Raw genomic sequence first — 4,808 nt, 5'->3', positions numbered from 1 at the left:
TCCTTGAAAGTGTCTCCTGCGTGAAGACCATCTGAGAACTTGCCTTGAGTTGTATCTTCTACTGCAGCGTTGCTGACTGCGAGTTGCTTCTTACATCTAGGCCCAGGGGGCTTTTGGGTGTGGGAACAGCCTGATGGCCTTTGTTCTGCAAGGAAACCGCATGGGGTGTCACAGAAATCACACAGAATCTTTAAGGTTGGAAAAGACCTGTAAGACCATTAAGGCCAACCATCAACCCAACCCCACCATGCCCACTAAACTATGTCCCGTAGTACCATGTCCACACGTTCCTTGAACACCTCTGGGGATGGTGACTCCACCACCTCCCTGGGCAGCCTCTTCCAGTGCTTCACCACTCTCTCAGGAAAGACATTTTCCCTAATATCCAGCCTAAACCTCCCCTGGCACAACTTGAGGCCATTTCCTCTTGTCCTATCGCTTGTCACTTGGGAGAAGAGACCAACACCCACCTCCCCACAACCCCCTCTCAGGTAGTTGGAGAGAGCGATGAGGTCTCCCCTCAGCCTCCTCTTCTCCAGACTGAACACCCCCAGCTCCCTCAGCCGCTCCTCATCAGACTTGTGCTCCAGACCCCTCACCAGCTCCGTCGCCCTTCTCTGGACACACTCCAGCACCTCCATGTCCTTCTTGGAGTGAGGGGCCCAAAACTGAACACAGCATTCGAGGTGCGGCCTCACCAGCGCCGAGTACAGGGGCACGATCCCCTCCCTACTCCCGCTGGCCACACTATTTCTGATACAAGCCAGGATGCCGTTGGCCTTCTTGGCCACCTGGGCACACTGCTGCCTCATATTCAGCCGGCTGTCGACCAACACCCCCAGGTCCTTTTCTGCGGGGCAGCTTTCCAGCCACTCGTCCCCCAGCCTGTAGCGTTGCATGGGGTTGTTGTGACCCAAGTGTCAGTAGGACCCTAGGGATTATGTGAACCCATTTTCATGTGCAATTCCTATGGAGAGGATGCCAACCTACTGTGGCTGGGCTGGAGCTGAACATATGTCTCACTAGCGTATTGAGTTTTTACCTGGTTTATTGTGTCCTCCGCCCCTACGTGCACAAATCCATCCCCACTCTTCAGCACTAAGATAGTTCTGCAATGAATCAGGGTCAATGCAGCTGGAAGCTTTCCATCGCGCTCTCTGCTCAAACAGTACGGCCGTCTCAGCCTATGTGAGATACGTGGTCGGGTTGGAGCTTTACACCCTGCTGGTGTTCCATGGTTTTAGAGACACCGTCTTGCTCCGTTTCTGCCGGAGCCTGCAGCCACCTCTTTGCTGCTGGCTGAAGTGCACGCCCTGGGTCTTCCCAGGAGTTCCCAGGAGTTCCCAGGGGAGTTCAAAACCATGACCATGAGAAGGCCGTGGGTTGGGAGGACCTGTGCATTGCTTGTCAGCAGCCAGGTGAGGGGGCACTCCGCTTGAGACGTTGTTTTTGTGCAGGTCCTACTGTAACTGCTTTAAGTTCTAGGTAGCGAGAAGGCTGTTTGGCCTGTGAGATCGAACTAGGCGTCTAAGTGACTTTCTGTTGTGTCTGCCAGGCGAAAACACAAGTCAAGTCAGATTCAAAGCAGAGTTTTGGTTGCGCTACCTTGTCCTAGATTTGAGCGTAGAAGAAGAGTGGATGTCACGCTTCGCAGAGGCAATGAACATGAAGTGTTACTGATTGCTGCGTAAGGAGGGAGGTGGTGAGAAGGTGGCCAAGAAGGAGTAGCAGGGGAGGAGATGGCCAGACACCAGGCTGTGCCGCTTCAGTCGCTGTGAGATGCGCTGAGCACGCGGCATGCTGGGTGCCACCTGAGCGGGTACGGGAGATGCCTCGAGCTGGAGCGGTCGCTGCCCCGGGGGGTCCCGTGGCACTGCGGTGGGCTGGGGAGGGGCGGGCTGCAGGCATTAGTGCCCTGGCTTCTGCTGCCTTCTCCTTCACAAAGTGCTACCTACTTATTCCTCGGTTGGAAAGCCTGGGAAGTGGAGTCGGGGTTGAGTGTGCGTGTGCTCAAAGGCTGTGATTCACACAGATCAGAAAGGCAAGAGACCAGCAGGTCGTCCGCACGGCTGTTCTCTGTCTGCCAGCCTGAGCCCAGCGCTCAACACGTACCATCCAGAAATTCAAAGCCCTTCTGCCAGGGACAAATTTACCGTTGGCCACGGTGGATGGAGCTGTGCTCGACCTATGGCTGTCCCCATTTCTACAAGATATCCTCATGAATTTGTTGGGACAATGAGAGACAGGGAGAAGAAGTAAAGTTGCATCTGGCCTCTTCTCTCCACCACTTGTTGGAGGGAGCTCTCCTAGCTGCCAAGGAGCAAGAAAAGCATCCTTGGAGAAGCTGCCACCCACGGGAGCCCTGGAAGCATCTGGCTGTGGGAGCAGCGTGCCTGGGAAGGCAGCCAGCCGCACGGAGCATGGCAAGGCGTGGCAGCCGCAGCGGTCCCTTTGGGTCTGCTTGGGCAGGAGACGAGAGGTGGGAAGAGACCATGGGAAGCAGAGCAGGAAGGGAGAGGGGGAGTATCCAGAGGCTCTCAGGAAGCAGGTCAGCATTCAGTGTGGCTCTCCCTCATTTGAAGGGGTCCTGAAGTGCCTCCAGTTACCATTGTAAGCAGTGTAACATCTCGGTAAATAAACTGCAGGACCACTTCCAGGCTGCGCATCATCGCACGGTTTGACTGAGACCAAAGGCTGGGGTGAAGAGAGCTGGAGATGCGTGGGGAGGTAAAGGAGAGGAGGAGGAGGAGGAGGCAGGAGCTGGAGAGGGACCTCAGGGAGTGAAAAAGGACCCAGATGGGGCTTGAGACAAGAGGAAAGGGGAAGACAGTGAGCTTCCACCTCTCCCGGGGAATATTTCCATTGAATACGCTTAATGGGTTTTGCTTCACAGAGGAAATTGCTGCTGGGCGCCTGGGCGCTGAGGCTGGCCAGGCTTCCCTGCGCAGGTGCCAAGCTTGCTGGGAGCCCGGCAGAGCCGACCCCATGCTGCTGCTCTTGGGGGGGCTGCGTCCAGGAGAGCCGAGCGGCACGAAGAGCAGCGCGCTGCTGCCGCCGGACCACTCCTTGGCTGTTGTGGAAAATTACAAGGGGCGGCACAGCCCCAAAAAGCCAAGGCATTTGTTCTGGTTTTCAAAACACTTCGTTAATGTCATTGACAATACCAGCAGGTTCCTGAGATTAGCATGCTTCTATTTTTGAAGAGTTATTTCTCATGGCAGGCTGCCAAGCAGTGCCAGCGGCCTTAGTATCCTTTCTATCTGGATTGGCAGGACACACTGCGGTCTTTCGCCTTCGTTAGCCTCTGGAAAGCCCTAAAGCCGCAGCTCTTCGCAACGCTCCCCCACACCTTGGGGGAAACGTACCTTCTTCAGGTTTTCCAGGGTCTGGGGTGCGAGGAGCATGTAGGGACGTAGCTGAAGTTTGCAGAGTGCAGCGCGTACCGCCTCAGGGTGCTCTCTGGCTGCGCCTCTGTCTAGGCGCAGTGTTTCAGGTGCGGCTTCTCGAGGGAGCAGCAGGTTGTGCTGATGGAGCAGGTGAGGGCTGTGGCTGCCTCAGTGCATGTTCCCGGGCAGGGCTGCAGCTGCAGCACTGCATCCTGCTGTGAGGATGTGGCATCGCTGGAGTCACCAAGAAAGCAGCTGGCATTCCCTGGGGGAAGGTGAGGGTCCTCTGCTCATCAGCTCAGCCCCTTTGGAAACACAAACCATGGGGTCTGCTTCTCCCCAGCTCCAGCTGGAAGGTGTAGGAGCACGGCAGCACCCCAGGACCAAACCCATTTCATACTGGTTTTCTCTCCTAAGCGTGTCTTTAACGCCTGATGTTGTGATATCAGAGCGGTGCTTGAGTCATGGCGCTCAAAGACATTGCAAACTGCTCTTGCCCTTGTTTCAGGCTCAGGTTCTCCTTGACAGCTACGCACTAAAAGCATTTTACTTTCAATTAGCCTACGAAATGGAGGGGGCACCCCAAGGGTGAAGATTGCTTTAAAGCTTGGAAGCCATCTCCTGTTTATGCTGCGATCCTGTCAGATCAGAGAAAAATAGCTTCACCCTAAGAAATCCCAGTTTGCCTGCAGATGAGCTTGAGAAACTGCAACCCTGAAGACAGCCCCAGCCCTATGCCTCTCCAGATTTCTCTGTGCCTAGGAACGGGCAGTGGTAAGGAGGTGCCTCCTGAGGGTGGTGATGGTGCTGTTCCATCTCTGTTGTGACGCTGCAATACAAAAAACACAGCAAAAAGCAAATGGAGGTTGCAAAAGCCCAACCTGCACTCTCAGCTTGTGTGGCTTATGAGGCTGGACTTGTTTCTGGCTGTCCCGTGGGCCCTTGAGGGCTCCCTAGGTAAAGCAGAAGCACGAGGAGGATTATGACAAACCAAGAAGCTGCCAAATGCTTAGGATGCGGTGTGGCTTTTTTTCTCAGGCGTTAAGAGCAAAAGGGGAGTGAGGAGATGACCACAGGACATAGTCCTGTGCCTGGCGGGCTTGGCAGCGATACACTTGGGAGGACGCAGTGAAGCAGGTACAGAAATCAAGGCACCATCAAAACAATCCTCAGATGTGCCTGTTTCTCATGCTGTGGGATCGTCCTCTGCAGGGCGGGTGTATCTTGGCGGGCCGGCTCCCCTCACAGCCATGATTTAAGATGAGTTTCTTGCCTTTGCCTCGCTTACAAATACGAGATTTGCGGTTTGTTTAGGTGTTTAAATGACACCTGGGGCAACAGGAGCTGTTGGATCCTGCAGCCCCTTTCCTAAGTGCTTTTCGTGCCCGTGGGTGGCGGAACGGCCACTTTTACTGCTGGGGG

Source organism: Gavia stellata, chromosome 15 (assembly GCF_030936135.1).
Source record: "Gavia stellata isolate bGavSte3 chromosome 15, bGavSte3.hap2, whole genome shotgun sequence".
Classification (NCBI taxonomy): Eukaryota; Metazoa; Chordata; class Aves; order Gaviiformes; family Gaviidae; genus Gavia; species Gavia stellata.
This window is presented reverse-complemented; position numbering follows the sequence as displayed.